This window comes from Aethalodelphis obliquidens, unplaced genomic scaffold (genome assembly GCF_003676395.1).
Source record: "Aethalodelphis obliquidens isolate GAN/ISIS:26980383/991018 unplaced genomic scaffold, ASM367639v1 scaffold25, whole genome shotgun sequence".
Classification (NCBI taxonomy): Eukaryota; Metazoa; Chordata; class Mammalia; order Artiodactyla; family Delphinidae; genus Aethalodelphis; species Aethalodelphis obliquidens.
Window position 1 is genome coordinate 28453149 of NW_020837969.1, and position 12657 is coordinate 28465805.

Consider the following 12657-nt stretch of genomic DNA (forward strand, 5'->3'; position numbering starts at 1 on the left):
GAAAAGTCTTTCTTGGGGTTGGTCTCTCCAGAACACTGAAGCAAAGAGATGGAACCTTGTCAACGGGTGAGACGGTGAGTAGGAAAAAAAAAAAGCCTGTGGTACTCTCACTGCTATCGACAATTTCAAAGTCTGGGTGAAGGTCACGAGAAAGCCTGGTGTTCTTGGAAAGGACCTGCAATGATGTAAGGGCAAAGCATTTTTATCTTCCCCATTAAGAAAAAAATTAAGAAGACCTCAGAAAAAGAAATAGGCAGACAAATTGAAAAATGCACATCTGATCCATGAACCTGGCTTCAAATGCCTAATTTCTTACCTTTTCCCCAGCAGGCAGGGGAAAACCAAAAGCCCCACCTCCCAGGCAGCTAATGGCTTTTTCTTTTATTCTACACTTTTCGACTTATTTGATTTATTCTTTGGAATAAGAAAAGAGAGAGAAATAGAAAAAGGAAAAGGTCCATAACCATACCCAGGTCTACTTCCAGGGGCAACAGGACGCCTGACTTTTAGCGGAGGAGACATGTATGTGTCCAGTTCTTCCTGAAAGCCAGCCCTGTTTTCTGTTGCCTCGTGGCAGACACATGAGTGATTTATTGCTTCTAACGTCTCTTCGTTTGTAATAAAGTTTTCAGCAGCTCTTTTTAGCTGCTGCAACCTCTGCCCCTACAAACATTCTCACACACACGCACTGACCTCACTTTGTTCTTTCTTCACATAATGTCAATTCATAAAGCTTTCATCAAGTCAACCAGGTGGAAAAATCCCGTTGCTGAAAGAAGCGTTCATTCAGGGTGGTGGAAGTGAGCCGCTGGGCCAGAGAAGGGAGTGATAGACAAGGTGGGGAAGGGAAGAAAGTGTGTTGATGGGAAAAGTGTGTTGTGTGTAGGGAAGTGAGCATACGCCTCCCAGGGGTGTACCCTCCCGATGAAAGATCTTCTCTCCTTATACCCGCCTGCCAACATCCACAGAAGCTGACATCTGTCATTGCAGGAATGGCAGATAGAATTCATAATATACATATTCAAAGACGTGGAGCTTTGGACCTAATGCCCAACGATGATAAGAAAGCTTAAGGGTTTTCCTCCCTGCATTACAGCGCAGCATCTTTGTGAGGTGGTTGGTTTCTGCTTCCTTCCTCCCATGACCCTGCTCACCACTTGGTTTCTATCTCCAGCTCTGATATAACCTGCCATGGTCATCCCAACCACTGGACCCCATCCCGCCCCTTAGAGTCTTCTCAGCCTCCTCATTTAAGGTTGGTCATTACATGGCCTCTATTGGTTGCCTTTTCTTTGAAGTATGGCTCATGTTACATGTTTAGTAATTTTGGATTGCATCCTGGACATTGTAAATAATAACTGTAGAGATTGTAGGTGCTTTTCTATTCCTCCTGTTCCTGCAAAGAGTCTTGATTTTTTTTTTTTTTTTTGGCATGTGTGTTTATTTAATCAGTTAATATTCAGGACTTGGTCTCCAAACTCTGTTTCTCTGTAATGGATAGCAGCTAATATCTGCATTTAGTTCTTTTAGACTTACCTGGACACTTGGAGTCTGTCCTGCACATGTGTAGTTCAGGTACAAACCAGATATTTGGGATGTTTATGTACAGAAGTTGTGATTCTTGCTCTCTATATATCTCTGTTCAAAAATATGCCCCCTCACTTTCTGGCTTCTGTGGTCACTTTTATGGTTCTTCAGTCTGCAAAACTGCAAGGGTCTATCAGAATTTCAGCTACCCTACATGGGGCCAAACTAAGGCCTGCTCCCAGCCAAAGAGCCTTAGAAATCAGAAAATTCACCCAATGCTATTCCCTTCTGCCCAGTGTAGACCTCCATTCTAGTTTCTGGTTTGGGTCATTCATAAATGTCTTTGGGTAGTTGTGTTTTGTATTCTGTCCAGAATTAATAGTTGTTACTTGTGGAATAGTAGGCCCAATAGGAGCTACTCACCATTCCTAGAAATAGAACCTTGCTACTGCTTTTTTTAATGAGCTAAAGATTTTATATTTTATATTGGAGTATAGTTGATTTACAACTACTACTTTTTTTTTTTTGCGGTACGCGGGCCTCTCACTGCCGTGGTCTCTCCCGTTGCGGAGCACAGGGTCCGGACGTGCAGGCTCAGCGGCCATGGCTCACGGGCCCAGCCTCTCCGCGGCATGTGGGATCCTCCCGGGCCGGGACACGAACCCGTGTCCCCTGCATCGGCAGGCGGACTCCCAACCACTGTGCCACCAGGGAAGCCCTACAACTACTACTTTTTAATAGTAGAAAAAAAAATGTCCACTGACCCTACTATTGCCACATTTTGAGTTGTCTAGAAAATAATTTTAAAACCGTAAAAACAAAATTCCATACTGTACACATTTAATAGAGCATGAGATTTCATCAAGAACTTGTTTTCAACATCTATGGATTTTACTGGGCACACCTTACACTTATGACCCTCTAATCTCCATCTGCCTTCAGAGAGATATGGTCAAATCAGAAAAATAAGGCTTAGCCATAACAGATAAGCAGCAGCATACCACAGCATAAATAGATACTGACCAGGTGATGTGATAATAAATACTGAACAGGAGGAGGCCTTAATGGGCTGAGATAATTCAGGAAGTCTTCCCGGAGGGAGGAAAAATTGAGCTAGCCTTGAAAGAGGAAGAAAGACTTGAATAAATGAATACATAATGAAATAAATTATCAGGAGGAAAATAAATAAAATCACAGTTTGATTTAGGGAAAATAAGTAGACCAGTTAGGCTAAAACAGACAGTTCAAGTATAGAAATAATGATATATAACATCAGAGGGTAAAATCCAGGACTCCAAAGAAAAGTTCTTCGGACTCCATGCTCTAATGAGCAATGGAACTGAAATCCATGATACAGGTTACGTGGTAAACTCAGGACAGGATTTAATAAGAGTGACCTGTGTTTCTACTTTTGGCTGTGTTCTGACATGACAACTGTAAAATATAGGAAGTAGCCCATAACCCTTGGGTTGAGGGTGAGGTCTCTTCCTGAAGTGGGTAGACTTCCTGAAGGTCAAGTATGTGTAAAAGAAGTGGATTTTAGAAAGGAAACTGGAGCTAGTCTTGAACTACCCAGAAAGGAAACTTACCTTTTCCTGACTCTCACCCTCTCAAGTCTCCACCTTTACTGTATTTCTAGAAGATTGGAGAAAGATGATCCCTTCCACAAAGGACAAGCTGGAAACGAGGTAAGGAGATAGTCGGATTGTAAGTTCCATAAGAGCAAAGATACGCACATCCATGTGGTTCACCACAGGGCATACAGCATCTGAACTAGTGGACACGGAACAAGTATGGGCATATGTTGAAGATGAATGAGCTAGACCATACAAGCTCATTGCATCTTACTCTTTATGCTTATTTTCCCCACTTCTCATTTTTTTTCTTTCTCTCTTTTTTTTTTTTTGTCTTGTTAAAAATAACTCAGCCTATGAGTTTAGGCTTAAATATTAATTCACAGTGAGCAGTGGTGCTGGGTGTAGAAATTAGTGTGAAATCCTCAAGGAGAAGGTAAATCCCCAGGGTCACAAATTTTGTCAAACATGGAGTCTCCGGGTTTGCTTGCATTAAGGAAGCTGAAAAATTCCCCAATGGGTAATTCAAAATATTCTTTATTTTAAATTTACTCCAACTGTGTGAATGTGGTATCATCATTCACCTATTAAAGATGGGGAGAATGAGATCCTGAGAGGTTAAATACCTCACCCAACACACACAGCTAGAAGGTAACAAAGCTAGCATTTAAAGCCAGAGACCTCTCAACTAGATCATTAGTTAGAACTAAAGGCTTGGGCTTATGGGTTTGGCGAGGTGTCATGTCAATGACAGAGTCTAGAAATGAAGGGAAATGCCCCCTAGAGAGGGATGCTGGGAGGAACAGTCTAGTGATGGAGTCCACAATGGGGCAGACTGGGGGTTAATGATGAGACTAATAACATCAAAACGCTTCCTCTTCTTGACACAATCCACAATAAACAGTCAAAGAGTAGAGTCTGGCTGACCAGATAAAATGTAGACCGAATTTTCTTGAATCATCTCAGTTATTAGAGCTTATTTACTACAGGCAAAACGAAGACTGTAAAGAGATCTTCAGCTGTCATAATGAGAAAATTACTATGTCCTCCCTCTTGGAAATTCAACATTTCCTATTATTACTTTCTCCCCTTCCCCAATTATTCCAAATTAAAACTAAGTTCAGGCTAAAACACAGTTCAGAGCACCGAAGACCCAGAATTCATCATCACTAGATTTATCTCCATAGAATAGACCCACTGAGGGCAGCTGAATTTGGTCCTAGTTCTTTCTCATTTAATTAACTCATTCAGCGGAATTTATTGAAGACTTACTATGCCCCAAGCATTTTGTTTTGTTTTGTTTTCTTTTGTTTTGTTTTTGCGGTATGCGGGCCTCTCACTGTTGTGGCCTCTCCCATTGCGGAGCACAGGCTCCGGACGCACTGGCTCAGCGGCCATGGCTCACGGGCCCAGCCGCTCCGCGGCCTGTGGGATCTTCCCGGACCGGGGCACGAACCCGTGTCCCCTGCATCGGCAGGCGGACTCTCAACCACTGCGCCACCAGGGAAGCCCCCCAAGCATTTTTTATAGGCATGCAGGTCATAAGACGTAATCCTTACCCTCAAGGAGCTCATAATACAATTACATGATCTGAAAAAAATGACTTCCCTTCCTTAGACTCAGTTCATCTGCAAAACAGATAGAATAGTCCTCATCCTTTTGTGGGAGGCTAAATATTCCCTTAGGTGTCAAAGCAGCCTGTACTGCATTGCAAAATGAAAAGTAACCTATGAGAAAATTATGTTTACCTTTTATACACTGCTTCATTTAACAGTCAATAAGCTAAACCTAAGCTATGTGGTTAAATTAGTAATTTTCTGTCAAATGCTCTGAATTCCTATGAGACAACTAGCAGTGTAATATGAAATCACCTCCTCTTCTTAAGGATCAGGGAAGTGAAAGTACAAGAAAGGGTCTCGTTTCGCAGATTCAGTAAGGATGACATTATTTAGGATTGGGTTTGTCTATAAATAACAGGGACCCAGAAAAGAGTAATTTAAATAAGGCTTATTTCTCTCTCACATAAGAGAAGTGAAAGGTAGATAAGTCCAAGACTCAAACAGTAGTTCCAAAGTTGTCTGGATTAAATCAAGCTCCTTCCACCAAAACCCAGGATATAGACTTTGTTCACTTGGCCCAAGGGAGTTGCCATCGTTCCAGACATCACATTCATATCCAAGTAGCAGGACAGACAAAGATAATTGGGAAAACATGCCCTCTTCCACATGACCTCTCCACTTGCAGTCCATTGGTCAAAACTGAGATAGATGGCCATGCTTAGCTGCAAAGGAGGCCAGGAAATGTATTCTTTAGTCAAGGGACAATGTGCCTAGCTAAAAATCAAATTTCCTTTGAGAGGCAAAATTAGGACAAGTATTTGTAAGGCAAATAGCAGCCTTTCCCAAAGGGAGCATCAGAAAGACTATGGATGAATATTCATTGTCATCTCCTTTCCTGAGTGCTACCATCTGCTACTGCCTAGAAGAACACCAATGCCCAAGCGGTGGTTGTCAAATTTTAGCAGACATCAGAGTCACCTGGAGAACTTGTTGAAACACAGATTGCTGAGACCCATCCCCGGAGTTTCTTGTTCAGGAGGTCTGAAGTGGGACCAGATAATTTGCATTTCAGTAAGTTCCCAAGTGATGCTGATGCTGCTGGTCTGGGAACCATACTTGAGAATTACTGCTCTGAGCAAATGTACAGAGCAGGAGCGAAAGGAAAAAGAGGGAAAGCAAGAGACCGTGAGTATTAATGATGGGGTGGTCAACAGAGAGTAGAACTGATGATAAGAGTAACATCAAGCCATGAAGATGGAACACTACACGTCAGCACCTCTAACCCACCTACCAAGCCTTGGAAGAGTTCCAGCATTCTAGGACATTTGGGCACATAAAGTAGCCCAGATACTGTGGTTCAAGAGATCCTGGGTGTGACTGTGCCCTGATCTGATCAACCTGCCTGTTTGGAATTAGCAGAGGCCACACTTTATTGCTCCAAATTGCTGAAATCTGATGTCTTCCTTACTTCTGACACATCATCAACAGGCCCACTGGAATTGCTGACCTATGACCTGCTGGGATATTTGACTCGTTTCCCCTCGGAGCGTAGAATGCTGACACTGAAATAGCCATAATCAGCTTCCCCTCTCCTATAGTCTCATGAAATCCGTGACCTGGAAGATCCCACTTGTCATCTCGCCAGAGTCCCCTAGTCATGATCTCTTCCATTTGTGGGGCTGCCAGGATGCTAAGTCAGGAACTTAGCCCTTGGTCCAGGACAACAACATTCTCCAGTTGGATGGGGCATCTTACTTTATCATTGACGGTTTGTCTTTCTATTTGTTTTGCATGTTTCCTCACCCTGAACATAATTTTACTCATGGCCACGTATGCACACATTTGATGAGCCCTTACTCTGTACCTGCTGTCCGCATACTCTAGGTGTTTGTGTATATACTCTCTCCAGCCAATGTGAGCGCCTGAAGCATCCAGCACAGTGCCTGACATCGAGGCAATATGGAAGTTTTGAAGGGTTGACACTGAGCCTGGGGTTTTTACACACACAGTTTGTCAACAAGGCTTTGAGATTCTGCTGACTTCCCTGCCAAAAGCACCAGGCATTACCGGCACCTATGACCACCACCAGATTGCAGTCTCATTCTCCTTCCCCCTCCCTCATCTGAAAAAAAAGCAGCGTGCGAAACAGCAGACACACTGCTTTTGGAAGAGTGGTGGGCCCTAATGCAGGCCTTTGGTAGGGATAGAGATAAAAGGGGCAGAATACAAATTCCTAAAGAGTTTCTGTGCAGGAGGAATGGCAAGTGCCTGGATGCCACCAAGGGGACCCCAAAGGCAGCAGCAATCTCATGGACTGATCCTGACCTGTTGGGTCAGTGCATGGTTAATGAGAAGCCAGATAACACTGTTATGTGAGTGTGCACGTGTGTGTGTTGCAGATAAGATATAGAATTAGATTTACCAGCTTCATTCCCTCTCTGGCTAATTCTGCTCTAAATCATCACCTCCCTTACAAGGCTGCCATGTCCAAGACCTCTTGGAAATGACTTACTGAGAGATCTTTGAAGGAGGTACAGGAAATCAGGAAAGTATTAATCCTCTAACAACTTGCTTCTTCCTCCTTCTTCCCTGTTACTCTATTTGGAGTTAGAAAGCTAAAGCTCAGCCAGAAAGCACAAATGAGTTTTTTAAATCACCCATATCTCAGGTGCCAGGCTGTCTGTGGAAAACAAAATTGATCTGTTTTAAAGACTTGATTGGGCTTAGGAAGATAGCTCCCTGAGCTCTGTTCATCTGCCCTAATCAGCTGCCTTTTTTTTTTTTTTTCAGTCTCATTTAACTTTTCTTGCCACAGGGATAAAATGAGCGAGAACAATAAAAAGGGAAGGAGTGATGAAGGGGTAGGAGGAATTAAAGCCTCCTGTGTGAATAGGTAATTTGATTCACTGTTTACATTGCTGGTAGAGATATTTAAACAGTTGACCTACTCATAACCCTTTAAATTGAGATTTCAGAGAGATTTTTAAAACCAAATAAACTTTAGAGTAATGAAAACTATTTTGTGGACTCTAAACTAATCCAGGTGGTCAGACTAGGAAGAGGTTGGGTAGGGGTCATTTCTGGGGAGGGATCTAAAAAGACAGTTTTTCTTCTTTGTGCTTAAAAGCTATTTGTTACAAACCATCAAAAATGTATGGCAACCTATTATGTGTAATGCATTGCATTGGGGAACTAAAATATAGAAGATAGAGTTTAGGGCACACAGAAAAATAGTATATCTTTGTACGTTCCAGGTACCAAATGTTTTACAGCAATAATGCAGAACGTTGAAGAGGGAAACATTACCACAGGGTGTGATGTTCAAGAAAGATTGCACATAGTGGGAGAGACTCTTAGGTTTTTGCTTGATATGTAAAACTCAGACATAATGGAGGTGGTTTCTAGGAAAAGGAAAAGACATAAGATTAGATAAGGAAAGAGAGAAGGCACTAGAGATTATTGTGTTAATAGCTGATTAGCAAATTAACAAACAGAATTCCATGGAGAATTTTGGGGAAGGATGGTAATGTAAGTGAAGGTTTACAAAACTCCCATCATCTTATATACACTGAAAGGAACCAAAAAGAAGCAAAATAGAGAAAACTACTTTATTATTTCTGAACAGAGGGGATGATCCTTACTTTATATCATTAAGCCCTGAGAAATATATGTCAGATACAATCTGGTCCAAATTGAAATGAGTCATCAAAGGCTGGCAACCCATCTCCACTTCCTAAGAGATCTATGCAGTGTTGTGGGAAGATTAAGAAATTCTGTATAATAATTTTTTTAAGACTGTGATCCTCAATTTATGAAAATGAAGATTGAGTATATGAATCAGCCATAAGCAAAATAGCAAACAGTCTACTCTGATTTTCTTTCCTAGATGAAGTCAGACATACCCTGTAAGCCCAACAATTGGGATAGAAGTTTGCATTAGTCGTGCCACATTTTTTTCTCTCTAGCATGACTTCCTAATGGTGGCACAGGCTTACTCTGCAGCAAAGACAAACTCTTCCTAATATGGAGAACATGGTTTGAAGCAGAAACATCCCTGGTAGAGTTGTTTCCACTACTGCAGAGAGACTGAATTTACACCAAGTTCTTTTAGCTGCCCATGGCTGCAGCTCCTCGACCTTTGACTACTGAACAACTGAACTAATCATTTCAATCCATCATCCAGGCCTCCAGATCAAATTTAAAGGGGAGATTAAAATGGTATACAAGTAAACTGAAAATAGAAACAAGAAGAACTCACTTCAGTTGAGCAAATGGCAAGCCCAGAAAGAGTTTCTCTCATTAAAAAATGATGAATAGGAAAACAACACAGGCAAACAAATGCAAACCTGTGTAAAAATCCTGCAATTATAAATGTACACCCCAAAATGAAAATGAGTATACATCATACATTTTAGATAGCATTCATCCTCTAGAATAAGATTTAACAATGAAATATAAGAAAATGTGAACTCCCTCACACTTTCAAGGAAATTAAACAAAATAGACTATGAAACAAATTGAAAGAGAGGGATAATTAGTTGACTGAGTTTTTTAAAGGGCATTGCTAGAAATAATAAAACCATTTGATATGATAATGCCATTGCATTTAAATGTCATAAGATCCAGCAAAGATCAGAGTTAATAATACAACAATAGAATCAGGGCTATGGACTAGTGCTTGCAAAAAGAAAGCACCTAAACTATAGAGACAAAACACTGAAAACAGTGATGTTTGTGTAGAATAGGCAGAAAACAAGTGTATAGGTGATAAGTGGGCTTGAAGAAGAAAACAGAACACATGAGACAGAAATAGTATTCAAAGACATAATAGAAGAAAATGTATCTAGAGTTAATGAAGATTTCAATCTACAGAATGAAAAAAAATTTACCTTAATTCATCAAAATTACCAATAAACTTCAAGATATATCCTAAAGAATCTTCTGAATTTCAAAAATAAAGAAAAAAATGGTACAGGCTGCCAGGCAAAAAATAACTTACAAAGGAAAACAATGAGACTGGCCTCAAAGCAAAACCTCAAAAACAAAATATTCCAGAAAGAAATGGCACAATATTTATAGAATTTTAAAGGGGTGGGGGAATGTGAACCAAGAATTTTTATATCCAGCCAAATTTCTATTCATGTGTATTGATAATAAAAAGACAGACTCAAAGATTGAAGCATTGTGCCCCCAGAAAAACCTACTTGAGGATGGAGTCTAAACAACTAAGTAACTAATCAAAATAAAAAGGCCATGGATAAAGAATATTTGGAAAAAGCAAATGTCAGACATTTAATCTATGTAAACACAGAGTTGGACCCAAGTAATTAGATATCTACAATCTTTTCCTTCAATATAATTAGCAAAAAGTTATATTGAAGGAAAAGATTGTAGATATCTAATGCTTCAAGGTCAAGGTATGTAATATAGAAAATAACTGAAATATAATTTAATAATTTAATGTAGTAATAATAATTTCACTAAGAGAGCCATACAAGGTTAGAACAAAACCCAGACAGCAAAGTATAGATGACCTAATTTCTGCCTCTTTAGTAGAAAGAAAACCAATCTATTATTTACTTTCTCACTTTCATTAACTAATAATTATAAATTTTGGCACAATACTTAAACGCATCAAATATTCACAATCAGAAGAAACAGAGTGCAAGTCTCAAAAAACTGATCCACAAGGAACAAAGCATATAGCAAAGGATACACAAGCAAGGACAGATCACAAGGCAATAGGGAAATTATCCAGAATAAAAACAAATGATGTATATTATATAATTTTAAACTCTGTATATCAAGCTTCATATCTGATAAAAATATACCTACTTTTTACATGTAAGTGCTACATTAGTTTTAAAATTTGATTATATAAAATGTGAAGAAAATTTCAATAAATTCCAAGGATAATTTGACATCTTTTTTATGCAACAAATGCATAAAAAATGCAACAAAACAATGCATAAAAATGCAACAAAACAAGAAATAAATAACAGAAGTACAAATAATTCACAGATTTTTTTAAAAAATAAATTTATTTATTTTATTATTTTTTATTTATTTAGGCTGTGTTGGGTCTTTTGTTGCTGTGCACGGGCTTTCTCTAGTTGCGGTGAGCAGGGGCTACTCTTTGTTGCAGTGCACGGTCCTCTCATCGCGATGGCCTCTCCCGTTGCGGAGCACGGGCTCCAGGCACACGGGCCTCAGCAGCTGTGGCACACGGGCTCTAGAGCACAGGCTCAGTAGCTGTGGCGCACGGGCCCAGCTGCTCCGCAGCATGCGGGATCTTCCCAGACCAGGGCTCGAACCCCTGCCCCCTGCATTGGCAGGCGGATTCTTAACCACTGCACCACCAGGGAAGCCCCAGAAATATTTTAAAATTTAATAAAAACCTCGGGTCAAAGAGAATGTCAAAATCTTAAACAGTAAATAACAATAAAGGAAACTTCACAATCAAACTTACTGAATGTGAACAAAATTGTACTCAGAGGAACATTCATAGCCTTAAGCAACATCCTTACTAACCAAAACTGCTATACATAATTAATATTTAATTCAAAAGGTTGGAAGTATAAGTAAACATATGAAATAAATTCTCATGGATTAAACCAAAAGTCAACCAATTAGGGTGTTGTAAAATTTAACAGCAAAACAGATGAATCCACTAACTTGTCTATCAAGAAATAAAAAAGAAAACACAAGTATACAATACTGGACATTTAACAGAAATTGGATGACTTAAAAAAAAAACCCTTCATTTGCTACTACACTAGTAAAATTGAAGAATGGATATAAATACAGTTATAAAATAAATAAGTCACAGGATATAATGTACAGCATAGAGAAATATAGTCAGTAAAGTCATAATAACTTTGTATGGTGACAGATGGTAATTAGACTTGTCGTGGTGATCACGTAATGTATAAAAACATTGAATCACTATGTGATACACCTAAAATGAACATAATGTTATGACAATTCTACCTCAATAAAATTTTTTAAAAGAAAAATAAAAATGGATGAAACTAAGGATTTTATAGAAAAATATAAATCTTACAAATTACTTCAAAAAGTAAGAACATTTAAACGATGAATGACCACTGAGGAAAAAAATCAAGAATACTACAAAAACAAAAATAACACTCCCTCTAAAAAAAAAGACAGAGTTCAGATGTTTCCAAATGTGATTCATAGGAGCTTAGTAGTTTTTGAATGAAATACTTAATTCTGAAAAACTGAGTATTCTTTCTAATGTTTGCCTGAGGCTGTAGCCCTGGGAATAGCCTGGACTCATGGCCAGCTAAATCAGAAATAAATTTTAAAACCTTTATTTTTCTAGGCAGCATCAGGAGCCAGGAAAAGGTGGACAGTTAAATAAAACATCAGTTCACAACTATTAAAAGCAGTCGAGGCAAGGTTCCGTGCCAAATTGGCTTGAAGAAATAGTGTGGTAGGTATGCTTTTAATGAAGACCATTTCTCCACCTTCCTGTTTTAATTTGATTTCCCTGGCAGACTTGTGCTTCCTTGGCTTGGAGGAAATCTGCTTAACTACCACCATCTCAACTGGGAGCCAGACAGCTGGATTCCTTCACCATTTTTGTAAATAGTTTGCCTTTTGACATCCACTGCCTTTTGCCTTTTGATCACCGTGTTGCCTCCACCGGAATCCTGGAGAAGGTCCAGCAGAAAAGAAAAGCCTGCTCCATTTGCCTGGGACAAGCCCCACGATGTCAGTGGCAGAGGTTTTGCCCATTTTAAGCTAAATTATGAACTATATCCTCTTCCTAGATTCCTGTTGGCTATGTAGACTCTCTTTGTTAATGGCTCCAAACCACCCAGTGAAGTGCCCCTCAGGCTAAGAGCACAGCTAAGGCCCAACAACTGTTAGTTTCAGAGCAGGCTGGCCCTGCCTTCTTAGCCAGCCTCCAGGGCTCGCCATATACAACCACACTTTCTTTATAGATTGCATAAAAGTTTCATGGCCATTTC

The 12657-nt window shown here is 39.7% G+C and overlaps 1 long non-coding RNA gene across 2 annotated transcripts in view; it reads left to right on the top strand.

Moving 5' to 3' along the window:
* The window catches only part of LOC113628855 (uncharacterized), a 36993-nt gene that overhangs the window by 4804 nt on the left and 19532 nt on the right, over nt 1-12657 (top strand). The window contains exon 1 of one of the 2 annotated variants that reach the window (XR_003436275.1): nt 12258-12397. The exons of the other annotated variant lie outside the window; for it this stretch is intronic. This is a non-coding gene — a long non-coding RNA (uncharacterized LOC113628855). Of the gene's footprint in view, nt 1-12257; nt 12398-12657 lie in introns of those variants that run through there. 2 annotated transcript variants of the gene reach the window in all.